Below are 13,732 nucleotides of genomic sequence, written 5' to 3' on the forward strand. Positions count from 1 at the left end.
AACTGAAAGTGTGTGCTGCTTCAATAATCACAGATCTTCATTGTGCAGGAGTTCCATCAAACATGTTCTCCTAGAGACTGGCTCCTTTCCATGTGGGTGGATTTCCCCTCAGCTTAGCCATGTGGTTTTCACTGAGGGTAACTGGAGAGATGCGATAGTTTACATAGTATGTTCTTTTAAAGTTGTATTAGAAAGTCAGTCACCACCCAAAATCACACTCCAGTAGTAGATGAGGAAGGAAAACAGGGTGACTTCTGAAGTTGGTTCCACACAGACTCCAATTTCAGCTTGAAATTTCCACTGCTTTGGAGTTCCTATCAACAACTACTAAAAGGAGAGAGGTATCAAATGCTTCATAGTAACCTGTAAAATGTTTCACGGGCTAGAAATATTTAACATGAAAGATGCTCAAGACAGTCAAATGAAAATAAAAGTTAACGTTTCCTAATATTAGCATTTTATTAATAGGGTGGTAATATCACCATGTTTACTTGATTTTAGCTAAAAATACCATTTGAGAGACAATTTTTTTTTTGCAGGAGGCAGTGTGTCTAGAAGAAAAACTATGCTTTATTATAATGCAAGAGAATCAATATACTTGATAAAGTAGAACAAGAAAAATAAACATGTTAACCTGTGTGTGTTTTCACACAAATTACACCAAGAATAGTTAATCTTCTGCCATTCACACTAATGGCTGAGTACTCTAAAAACCAAAAGAGTTAACTGTTAGATGTTTTTGATTATTTTTATACAGATTAAATTTTTTCATTAGGCTTCAATTACATATTTATTTTTAAGTCAAAGAAATTAAAATTAATGGTGGAATCTGCAAAGAGTCAAACAAAGTGTTGCAGAAGTTAACAACTCCACATATCATACACAACACTACTTGCATGCATGCAGTCTCCCCGGGCACAAAAGGTGCCATTTATATTTTCTCGTCTATACTTTTCGCCTAGCGTAACATTTAATCAGTAATGCTCAACTTATCTTTCAATTTTTGAAGACCAACTCAGAAGTCATAAGTAATTTGTAGCAGATGAATGATTTGGCTGTATTTGCATTTTCATCACTTTAACCACATACACTTCCATCAACAGCTTTACTCAGATACTAATGTAAAACCTATAAACTTGCCACAACTTAAAATATTTTTAATATAGAAATAGTTTTCAAAATATAGCTGCATGTTAGGTTTTGACCATTTTCAATTCCGTAAGAAAGTATTCTAAAAAGACAGAAAACATTCTAAGAAAAGTCAACACGTAGATTTGCTTAGAAAAATAAGACATCAGTAAGATCCTCGTGGAAAAGGAGAAATAACTCATAAATATTATCTGTAATCCCCTTAAATACAAATAAAAAGTGAATGAATGTAACAGAAAACCAATTCCTAATCTTTCAATTATGTAAGGAAAAAGAAGTTGGAGAACAAATCTAGATATTCACATAACAAAGAATGGAAAACAGTTATAAAAGTAAAATCATAATAAATTATATAAATTTTTAGACCCAAATTTATCTGAATAACTGGATCTTGGTTACCATATTTTGACCATAAGACAACTCAATCCAGTTTGGCTTTGCCACTTGAATAGCAACAACCAGCTTCGCTGCATTTTCTATATCATTAAATTATCCCACTCAGCATCTAAACTTATTTTCTCCTAGAAACTAAACTGCAGATCAACTGATAAGTGAAAACAAAATACTCAAAGGTAGAATTATTCTAAATAAATATTTTACTCCAAAATAAAGACAAAAATGGTCATTGTGAATAGCAGTAGGAAGCACATATGTGTTCAGATCCTCCATCTCCAGTTCCGGCTTTTTCAAGGCAATCTGAAGAGCAGGCACAGGACGACAGCCATTCCTCAACCCTCAGGGAAGAGACAGGCTTGGTTTGAGAGAAACTCTCCTGAACCAGAGGGAGGACATGCTGAAGGAAAGGGGGTCCCACCTTTCCCCTAAAGACCAAAATGGAACAAACCAAGTGCTCCACAGCTATGCACTATCACACACAGGAGTCCAATACTGTAATTCTCTCTTTAAAAGCATAACCAAAAATGTTACAAACGTGATTTTGTGGGCAGCTTTTAAAGCAAAAAAGCCAAGTTGATAAAAATGAAATGGAAATAAGCAAAAGAATATAATGATCTTAGAAGACTGGACCTGTCTATACTTAATCCTAAATCCTTCTCCCTGACAAGGAAACAGGAAGTCAGCGCAAGAGGGAATGATAGTCTTACACTAAGAGCTATAGGGGAGTGGAAAAATGGCATCTTCTGGAGTCAAAATATAGTTCGATGTGGAATGAAGAAAAAAAGAAAAGAGGTGATAGGAAGCAAATAGGAAAGGGATACAAATTTAATAGGAGCAGAAAAAAAGGATGGAAGCAAAAAAATGGTACTAAAATGGAAGATCTATAGTAGAAAGTTTACTTTGCAGGAGCAGGAAGGTTTGAGCAAATGTGATGTGCTGAGAGTGAGTATCTAACTGACAGTCCAGCTTCAGAAGGCCTGGAGACTAAAATTACAGAATACCGGGAATTATCTTAAACATTAAGAATAATGAGCTATGAGAATACCAATTTATAAAGCATTTTAATTATTTCACTTGCTTTTCACCAAGTCTTAAGTTTTCCCAGTGTGTGTGTGTGTGTGTGTGTGTGTGTGTTTTAATTTGAGAGGCACAGACAGAGTTCCCATGGACCTTCATTCCCCCAAATATCTGCAACAGCCAGGGGCTTGGATGAGGCTCAAACCTGAGCCAGAAGCTCAATTCAAGTGTCTCACATGTGTGACAGGGAGCAAATTACTTGAGCCATCATCAGTGCTCCCCAGGATCGGCACTGGCAGCAAATCATAGTCAAAAGTTGAAGATGGGGATTGAACTCAGGTACTCTGCCATGGGACATGTCAGTTGGTTGGGGCAGGTCTTTTTTATTTTCTTCTTCTTTTTTTGAGAGGCAGAGTTACACAGAGAGAGGGAGAAGCAGAGAAAGAAAGAGACCATCCATCCAATGGTTCACTCCCCAAATGGCCACAACAGCTGGAGCTGGGCTGATCTGAATCCAGGAGCCAGGAGATCCTTCCAGGTCTCCAATGCGGGTGCAAGGTCCCAAGCACCTGGACCATTTTCTGCTTTCCCAGGCCACAGCAGAGAGCTGGATCAGAAGAGGAGCATCCAGGACATGAACCAGAGCCAATATGAGATGCCAGCCCTGCAGCCAGAGGCCTAGCCCACTATGCCACAGTGCAGGCCCATAGTTGGGGCTGGGGGAGGCTTAATCACTTATCTGAACACCTACTCCAAATTAAGTATTTTATGTCTGTTTTACAAATGATGTGACAAATATGAGATTCAAAATGTCATTTAATTTGCCCAAAGTATGTTGTGCTCCTGGCTCCTCTTTTCTTTCCCTCTTTCTCATGCACACGAGGACACACACACACAATTAAATCTAAATCTCCAAACATTTAATTTTGTCTATCAACATCCACCAAAACGCTTAGCCAAAAACTTATCAGTTCCTCTCATTTCCTTGACACATTCTCACACTCAATTAATTAGAAAATCCTTAACTCAGACACACTACGTTTTGTGGAAATGGCCATTCCCACGCACGCGCTGCAGCCCTGGCTTGCTCCTTCTGCAGCAGGCTTCTAAACTTACTGTTCGCCCATTTACCGTAATTCACCCCCACTCATGACATCAGTTGTTACTATCAGTAAGATGTCAGCTTCTGTGAAATTCTTTCCCTGTATCTCCTGGCCTCTCTTCCCTTACACACACACATATACCCCCCCATTTACCGTAATTCACCCCCACTCATGACATCAGTTGTTACTATCAGTAAGACATCAGCTTCTGTGAAATTCTTTCCCTGTATCTCCTGGTCTCTCTTCCCTTACACACACACATATATCCCCCCATTTACCGTAATTCACCCCCACTCATGACATCAGTTGTTACTATCAGTAAGACGTCAGCTTCTGTGAAATTCTTTCCCTGTATCTCCTGGCCTCTCTTCCCTTACACACACACATATACCCCCCCATTTACCATAATTCACCCCCACTCATGACATCAGTTGTTACTATCAGTAAGACATCAGCTTCTGTGAAATTCTTTCCCTGTATCTCCTGGCCTCTCTTCCCTTACACACACACATATACCCCCCCATTTACCGTAATTCACCCCCACTCATGACATCAGTTGTTACTATCAGTAAGACATCAGCTTCTGTGAAATTCTTTCCCTGTATCTCCTGGCCTCTCTTCCCTTACACACACACATATACCCCCCCATTTACCGTAATTCACCCCCACTCATGACATCAGTTGTTACTATCAGTAAGACGTCACTACATGAACTACGTGCTTCTCTTCCACTCCAGCTCTCTGCTTATTGTCTGGGAAAGGGCTGAGGATGGCCCAAGTGCTTGGGCTCCCCCACCCACCTGGTCCAGACCCCACCATTGGGGCCATTTGGGGAGCAAACCAGCGGATGGAAGGACTTTCTGTATATCTCTCCCTCTCTTTCTGTAATTCTGCCTCTCAGATAAATAAATGAAATCTTTTTTTTTTTTTTAAAAAGAAAGATTTCACTACAATCTGCTTTCATCAAACAGCATTGGTCAGAACTGTCCCTTCAGAGGTATTTTTTGTGCAGCCCTTTGATGAATATCAACTCCACCATTAGACTGTAAACTCTAGGTTTACAGTGCGCAAACTCAATGTGCAATCATGTTCCTTTTTCACTTTTTCCATTTCTTTAATATTTATTAAAAATGTATTGCTATGTCCTCCAGCACTTAGTAATGTGGCTGTTTTACAAACAAGTATTATAAGCAATCCTGAACAAAAAAGAGCATCCTCATGGAGTTTACAATCTTACATGGTGCAAGGTTTACAGATCATGGCAAAGTCTGGATTTTTAGCTGAGTATAATTACAAGTCAGTGAGGGGTTTTGGGGGAGAAGCAGATGTGATCTACTCTAACCTCTTAAGACTCACTCTTTCCCTTGAATAAAGAAAGGACAAAAACAGGAAAGAGAGGAAGGAGGGGCATCGGCTAGAGAAATCAGAGCAATCCAGAAGAGAGGTTATCACCATCTGGCGGGAACAAATGTGAAAGCAGTGGGAGGGCATCATGAGACTGAGAATATACTGAGGAATAACATGAACACAGCTTGGTAATAAGAACAGACTGTATATGAGGTAGTAGCAAGAAGCAAGTAGGAAAACGTAGGTTTAGGTCTGAAATACTAAAAAGGGAACTTCATGAGGTAACTTCAAATTCAGATATAAGAACCAAAAAAGAAGTCTGGGCTCTTAGAATAGATACAGAGTGATCAAGAAAAATTCTAAGAAATTACTATTACACCCAAATAACACCCAGCCTTCTAGAAATGAAATGCAGAGGAAAGTTGGAAATATTTAAAATGCAATTGTTTCCTACAAAATTAATGCTAAACATACAATTATCCTAAAATTTTAATATTCAAGAATCTACTTTAGGATTTTTGATTTGGCTAACTACTATACCTTGAGATGACATGATTTTGCTATAAACTGTACTACTGTAAATTGCTTTTAGTTTTGCACATTTTGTTATTCTCCAGGACATTTCTACATATCATTACAATCACTAAAGTCTCAAAATCAACGGAAATGTTGTTGATAAAATTGTAGTGCCATATTCAAGTTCCTAAGTCCTCAGAGAGCCATCACCAAATATTTTTCTTAAAGATCCATTTATTTATTTGAAAGTCAGAGTTACAGAGATGGAGAAACAGACTGGTCTTCCATCCACTGGTTCACTCTCCCAAGTGGTTGCATCATCCAGGGCTTAGCCAAGCCAAAGCCAGGAGCCAGGAGCTTCTTCAGGTCTCCAACATAGGCCATCTTCTGCTGCTTTTCCCAAGCCATTAGCAGGGAGCTGGCTCAGAAGTGGAGCAGTCAGGATGTAGAATCAGAATCAAAATGGAGTGAGTGTGGCTAAAAGCTATATGCAGATCTCTTGCTTCTGTGCATATTAGCTTTGCTTGCTAACAACTCAGCTAAGGATGTATCTTGTGAAACTATGTGGGCCCAGATTCCCAGGAACTAGGTTGACCGTAATGTGTCCTTCACTGTTATCTTACAACCATATCTTGGATCTGCTATTGGGTTTGTTATTGTTAACTTATCTTACAACCATATTCTGGTTTTCCTCTTTATTGTTCATTGCATACCAGGGGTGCGGTTCAAAATTGTGAGCCTTAGTGGACAAAATACTATAAAAAGATGTGTAAACTGCTGTTGGGGCCACACTCTGATAAGGAGTGTCGGTCCCAGTCGGTGGCCAGTCCCGATTGGTTACCTTGCCTCTCATTTGTCTTTCATTTGCTTCTCATTTTCAATAAATTTCATGAGTGACTGTCACTGGTTTTTGTAACATTTTGTTTTTAGCTGATGAGTGAATGTAACAAGGACATGAACTAGTGCCCATATGGGATCCTGACATGACAGGCAATGGTTTTACTTGCTATGCCACAGTGCTGGCATCAAATACTTATCAATCATTTCCAATGTCAGTCATATGATACTTTTTGCCTTGCAATAACAATTAATGGTTCATTACTCAAATCTTTTTCCCTCCCTCTCTCTCAAATAAATAAAATAATTCTTGGGGCCAGTGCTGTGGTTGTAGTGGGTAAAGCCACCACCTGCAGTGCTGGCATCCCATATGGGCACTGGTTGGAGTCCTGGCTGCTGTACTTCCAATCCAGCTCTCTGCTATGGACTGGGAAAGCAGCAGAAGATGGCCCAAGCCCTTGGGCCCCTGCACCCAAGTGGGAGACCCAGAAGACGATCCTGGATCCTGGCTTCAGTTTGGCTCAGCTCCGGCCATTGCAGCCATTTTGGGAGAGAACCTATGGATGGAAGATCTCTTTCTCTCTCTCTGTCTCTCTCTCTCCCCCTGCCTCTCCTTCTCTCTCTGTGTAACTCTGATTTTCAAATAAATAAATCTTTAAAATAAAGTGTATAAGAAAAAATTATTTAAAAAATTTAAAAGCATATATTGAACAGCAAACGGATGTGGGAGTGAGCATGAGGTTCATGTGGTAAGAACATATTGGTGTGTAGTTATTCACAATCTGAAACAACCACAGAGATATTACAGTTAGGCAGCTTTCAAGTCAGAATGAAAGGACAAACATGTAGGTGAGAAATAACATGGCACTAAGATCCCTGGCACCAACAAATATTTCACTAAGAATAAAACTTTCTTGCGTTTTAAGTAGAAATTATTGAATATCATATGAAGCAGTAATAATTACAACACAGCAAAGTACTTCACAGTCTCTTCACACTGCAGGCTGCATGAATACTGGAGCTACTGGTATGAATGCAATACTCCTGCACAGCCCCTACCCTACCCACAGAAAACCTCACTGCAAAGGAACAGTATCTTTTTAAGAACTGCTAAGTATCAGCAAAACACAGTGACTTTCCTTATCCTTCTTTTCTATCCTTCTACTAATTCCAGAAACTTCTTACTACTTTCTTCATCAGTACAGGATCTTGTCTCCATACCAGAAGAATAAGGTACAAGGAGCCAGCACTGTGAATAGGTGAGGACACTGCCTGCGGCAAAGATATCCCATGTAGGTGATGATTCTAGTCCACGTTGCTCCACTTTGGATGCAGTCCCTTGCTAACACACCTAGAAGGGCAGCAGAAGACAGCCCAAGACCTTGGGCTTCTGCATCCACATGGGAGACTTGGAAGAAGCTCCTGGCTCCTGACTTCAGCTTGGCCCAGCTCTGGCTGTTGCAGCCATTTTGGGAGTGGACCAGCAGTTGGAAGAGATCTCTATCTGTGTGTATATTTCTATGTGTGCATGTGTAACTCTGCCTTTCAAATAAATAAATCTTAAAAAAAAAAAAAGGTACAGATCTCAGCCAGAAGCTCCACACATCACAATGGATGCAGACTGCGCAATCTTCTCTCAAGGAGCTAACCTCACTCTACTTCCTTGTGCCAGAGAACTTTGAGATTCGCAAAATTCAAACCAGAAAAAGAGATCTTGTTTCAAAGTAAACAGGTATGTTAGTACATGAGCTTATTGCAATACATAGTTTTATTAGCATTCTATTGAGGAAAGAAAGGAGAGAATGGCGCTGTGAATAGCAAATTAATGAAAACCATTCCTGAGCATTTTGGAATAGTGCTGTTTTAATCACAATAAGGAACACAGATTTGTTTGGAAATGTTCACAGGACTTTATTTTAAAAAAAAAGATTTATTTTATTTATTTGAAAGAGTTTCAGAGAGAGGTAGACACACACACACACACACACACAGAGAGAGAGAGAGAGAGAGAGAGAGAGAGATCTTCCAGCCTCTGGTTCACTTCTCAAATGCCCACAATGGCCAGAGCTGAACCAATCCAAAGTCAGGAGCCAGGAGCCAGGAGATTCTTCCAGGCTCTCCCACGTGGGTACAGGGGCCCAAGGGCTTGGGCCATCTTCCACTGCTTTCCCAGGCTATAGCAGAGAACTAGATCTGAAGTAGAGCAGCTGGGACTCTAACCAGCACCCATATGGGATGCCAGTGCTACAGGCCAGGGCTTTAACCCACTGCACCACAGCACGGGCCCCATCACATGACTTTAAATCAGAGAAATTTTAATGGACATATTAAATGTGTTTATAGGTTTATTTATTTATATTGTTTATGTTATTTATTTATATTATTATTTCTACATTAAAATGTTGATATATTTAAGTTAAATTTTTAAGTTAAAATTTTAACATAGTAAGAGAACTAGTAGTGACTGTTGCAATGTATTGCCTAGTTTATTTAAAAATATTTTTTTGTAAGTTCCAAGGTTTTGGCCAGAGTAAAACTACTTTACTTCTGGATCATCATACAACCATTATCACATTTCACTTAAACCTTAATATACTGAGGGCTGACACTGTGGCATAGGAGGTTAATCCTCCACTTGCTACATTAGCATCCCATATAGGCTCTGGTTTAAGACCTGGCTGCTCCACTTCCAATCCAGCTCTCTGCTATGGCCTGAGAAAGTAGCAGAAGATGGTCCAAGTCCTTGGGCCCCTGTACCCACATGGGAGACCCAAAAGAAGCTCCTGGCTTCAGATCGGCCCAGCCCCAGCTGTTGCAGCCATTTGGGGAATGAACCAGCAGATCTCTCCATCTCTCTCTTTCTCTCTGTCTCTCTGTAACTATGCCTTTCAAACAAACAAGCAAGTCTTTTTTAAAAAGAAAATTTACTTAGATCTGTTTAAATATGATGTTAAAACTTCTTTTTATGCTTATTGGTTTTTTTGCTGTATTTTATTTTAGGAAGTAAACACGATATTCCAATCCAAACATAAAAAGTTTAATAGCTATAAAAATCATATCCATAATTGTAATCTTGCAAACTCATCTGATTTAATTTAAATAAAAGATTATTGGGCACGAAAAAAGAAAAACAAATTTCTCCAGGGGTGGGACTGGCCTGATGAATAAGATGTCTGCATCCCCACATCAAAGTGCCTTGGTCTGAGTCCCAGTCCCAGCTCCCAGTTCGAGCTTCCTTCCAACATGCCCTCTAAGGGCCAGCAATAATGGCTTAAGCAGTTAGCTCTCTTCCATCCATGTGGGAGACCTACACTGAGTCCCTGCCCCCCAGCATCAGCCCAGACCAACCCTGGCCATTGTGGGAATCTGGAGAGCGGATGTCAGCTCTCTCTTTGTCTCTCAAATAAATAATAGAATACATAATTATATTTAAAAATCTCTCTGAATTAAAAATCATTGTTAGGGCCAATGCTGCAACACAGTAGATTAATCCTCCACCTGAGGTTCTGGCCTCCCATATGGGTGTGGGTTCGAGACCCAGATGCTCCACTTCTGATCCATCTCTACTATGGCCTGGGAAATCTTGTACTATGGCCAGTACAAGATGGCCCAAGCTCTTGGGCTCCTGCACCCACAAGGGAGACCTGGAAGAGGCTTCTAGCTCCTGGCTTCGGATCAGCGCAGCTCTGGCCATTGCGGCCAACTGGGGAGTGAACCAGCAGATGGAAGACATCTCTGTCTCTCTCTGCCTCTACTCTCTGTGTGTAACTCTGACTTTCAAATAAATGTTTAAAAGAAATAGAAAATGAGGCAATATATCAATGTATTTTATTTTAAAATTATTGAATTTAGGAACAGAAATCCTGGATTTGACCCCTGCTTTTTCCATTTGTTATACACGCACACACACACACACACACACACACTCGAAGTGAGGAAGTTACTTAACCTTCTTGATTCTACTTATTTCACCTGTGAGTTTAGAGATAATGTCTGCATTGTTGTGAGGACTTAATCAGAAGATTAACAGTTATCTTAGGCGAACTCAGCCAAGTGCCATCCCAGGCAAGTCAGGGAGCCTTCAGACCCTCAATTTCCTCCTAGGTAAAATGGCAATTATAAAAGTATCTAACTCATAGACTCTTGTTATAGACAAATGAGATACTTTGTATCAAGTGCTTAGAGCCATGCCCAATACTAGCGAGAGCTTATATATAGGGAGAAGGCAACAAGCCCAGTGTCCTAAAAGGAAAGCACTGCAACATGATTTTATGCCAGACAGGTCCAGATTAGAATGCTAGGTTAGTACGAAGGTTTGAGCCACCTCTAGCCCCTAGCACTTAAACATGCACATGACTACAGACCTACTTGCTATTTTGACAGTTATGGTGAGTCATCTCCAAAGGGGAGATATGCTCTTTTAGAACTGTCCAGTCCCAGTAATAACTTTTCTCAACAGATGGGACATTTACATCTGAACTTTATCTCTCTAGAATAAAGGAAATCTAAATGCAATAATGCTTAACTTCATTGGTTTAGTTCTTTATGAGACCAGAAAAAAAAATGTCATGATCTATTAAAAACACTCGAAACCTCAGGGAGCCAGGACGGATGTTGGAATTCTTTCCAACCGTGGAAGAAATGATTCAGGATGCAGAGACGTGCTAGAAGCCTCCTAATGAAACTCAGCTCACATTCATCATGTGCTGGATCCTGGAACGGCTTTGCCTTGTCCCAGATGGTGGCTTAAATACATTTCAAACTATTGTTGGTTTATATACTACATGACAGAAGATAATTTAAACACAATGTCCCAGTTGTGTATTTGTTTTGGTTATAACACTTACTGTGTGTGCAATGAATGCCCCACTAAAAAATAATAAAAAATGTTTTTCTTGTACATAAATCTTTCCCTGCTTTTGTTATAGCAGTTGGAAAGGGTGTATTAAATGCATGTGATACTTTTTTCTAAAGTTCCTACTGAGGATCTTTGTCAAGTTCAGTTCTTTAGCAATTTAAATTTATGTGAGTTATAAATAAGGTACATTTTATTCCTTACATTTGATTTATAGAAATGACTACTTAAATGTAGCTAAAAAGCATGCAAAATGAAAGAATCTGCTTATGATTTTTAATATAAATATAAAGCAACTGAAAGATGCAAGTCTGATCTTCAAATTAAAGATTCAATTCTGTTTTTCAAGGTTGTTACTTGACTGGCACTTGCATTATACATTTATCTATTTATCATTTTATTTGAAAGGCGAGGAGACCAATAGAGGGATTTTCCATCTGCTGTTTCATTTGCCAGATGCCTACAACAGCCGGGGCTAGGCCGGGTCAAAGCCAAGAGTGTTGAGTAACAAGGGACACAGATCATGGTAACTGCTCTACCAGCAGCTGGCTTCATCAAGTGTTTCTACTTATCAAAACCTCAGTTTCTTCACATGCAAAATCAGGATCTCTCTATAAGGTCCTTCGGAAGACCATATGCCTGTGACAATGCCTTTTGATGTTTTATTCTGTAAGAACATGGGCTCCACAGCCCACCCACTGAGTTATCATACAGTCTGCCACTCACCTACTTAAATATTTTTGGCAAGTCTTGCACCTCTTTTGCTCCAGTCCCCTTTGTTTGTGATTTGTGATAATAACCATACTGTATGACTGCACTATCTATGTAGCAAGAAAAGGACCCAGAGGCATCACAGAATTTTTGCAGCATTATTAAAACTACCAGAGAAAGCATTATTATTGGTCCAAAATTTTCTGTGATCACTCAGACACATCACCTGGAAGAACGTTTTATGCAAAATTTTTGAAATATCTGCATCGTTCATTCATAATATGCATTTTCCACAGACTGGATGAAGACTCCTCATATGTATGAATGTTAAAAAATTTTGCATAAAAATAAACATTTAAAAGTCATTTGCCACAAATGTCTTTAAGTCCCTATACGGTCTAGACAGGGTGAGGGTAGAAGGAAGGCCAGTTAAAAGGCATACACACACACACAGAGGTTTATTAGGAACATTATATAATCACTATTACTTAAGAATTGTGAATAATGACATATTACATAGATATGTCCACCAATGTTTCTTTATATTTTTATTCAATTAAGTAATCTACTTAAAATGTTGAATAGATAAGAGGCAATTCATCCTAGTTGAAAAAGACACACCTATTTTTTTTTAACACTGTCCTTAGTGTTGAACACACTAAACCTCCTCAAGGGCCTCACTGGTAATTTAGACTCTGCTGTAAGGATTGCTACCACCTTGGGTTACCGAGAGGAAGAGAAAACATGCTGAGGGGCCTGCAAGAGTGGCTCACTGTGAATGCTCCTGCGAAACGGTAGCAATGACTACCTTGGTCCCTCTTCTTAACTCCTGTGACAGTGCTCTCAGTGAGGCTGCCACGTCTCAGCTGGTAACAGACATACGTTTTCTCACTCACTTCAGAAAAAGACAAGGTCACCATGCTCATCAGCGGAGAGGAGGGCAGTGTGCTCAGCAAGTGAAAGTGCAAGAATAAGCTAGTGTCAAAACCCTCTCTGCTGAGTAGGCAGAGGTTTTACCAACCAGCCGCAACTAACATTTACTGACTGCTTAGCATGTGCTGGGTAGTATTCAAGGCAAATTTACAAGTTATTTAATCCTTACAAAGATGATTTCTCACCACTCCGTCCCTGAACAATGGCCTTTTAACTGGCCTTCCTTCTATTCCCACCCTATCTAGACCATATAGGGACTTAAAGACATTTGTGGAAAATGACTTTTAAATGTTTAATTTTTATGCAAAATTTTTTAACATTCATACATATGAGGAGTCTTCAAGTCTGTGGAAAATGTATATTATGAATAAACTATGTAGCCATTTCAAAAATTTTGCATAAAAATGAACTTATCTTTTCATTCCGTTGTCACACAATCTTTTTGAAGTATTCTCATATCCCAAAAAAAGACAGAAAAAGTTTCTTGTTAAAACAGTCAGATTGGCGATGATGTTTAGCTTAACAGCTAAGATGCTCATGTCCTGCATCAGAGTACCTGGATTCTATTTCTAGCTTTGGTTCCTCACTCCAACTATCTACCAATGAAGACCTTGGGAGGTAGCACTCATGCTTCAAGTAATTAGTACCTCCACCTATGTGGAAGATCTGGATTGAATTCCTAGCTCTGGTTAGGAATCTCTAGCTCCAGCCCAGTTCTAGCCATTGCAGGAATTTAGAGAATGAACCAAATGACTTGCATACTCACTTGCTTTCCCTCACTTTCCAAAATAAATAAATAATTTTTAACCAAACAAACAATCAAAAACAGTCAGATTGTGTTACTATTTGTAATGGTCTCATCTCACTC

At 39.5% G+C, this 13,732-nt stretch overlaps 1 protein-coding gene across 27 annotated transcripts in view; it reads right to left on the minus strand.

Moving 5' to 3' along the window:
- The window catches only part of EYA4 (EYA transcriptional coactivator and phosphatase 4), a 341,780-nt gene that overhangs the window by 217,822 nt on the left and 110,226 nt on the right, over positions 1-13,732 (minus strand). The window lies entirely within an intron of this gene.

This window comes from Oryctolagus cuniculus, chromosome 5 (genome assembly GCF_051225735.1).
Source record: "Oryctolagus cuniculus isolate XC-2025 breed Fujian yellow rabbit chromosome 5, ASM5122573v1, whole genome shotgun sequence".
Taxonomy (NCBI): domain Eukaryota; kingdom Metazoa; phylum Chordata; class Mammalia; order Lagomorpha; family Leporidae; genus Oryctolagus; species Oryctolagus cuniculus.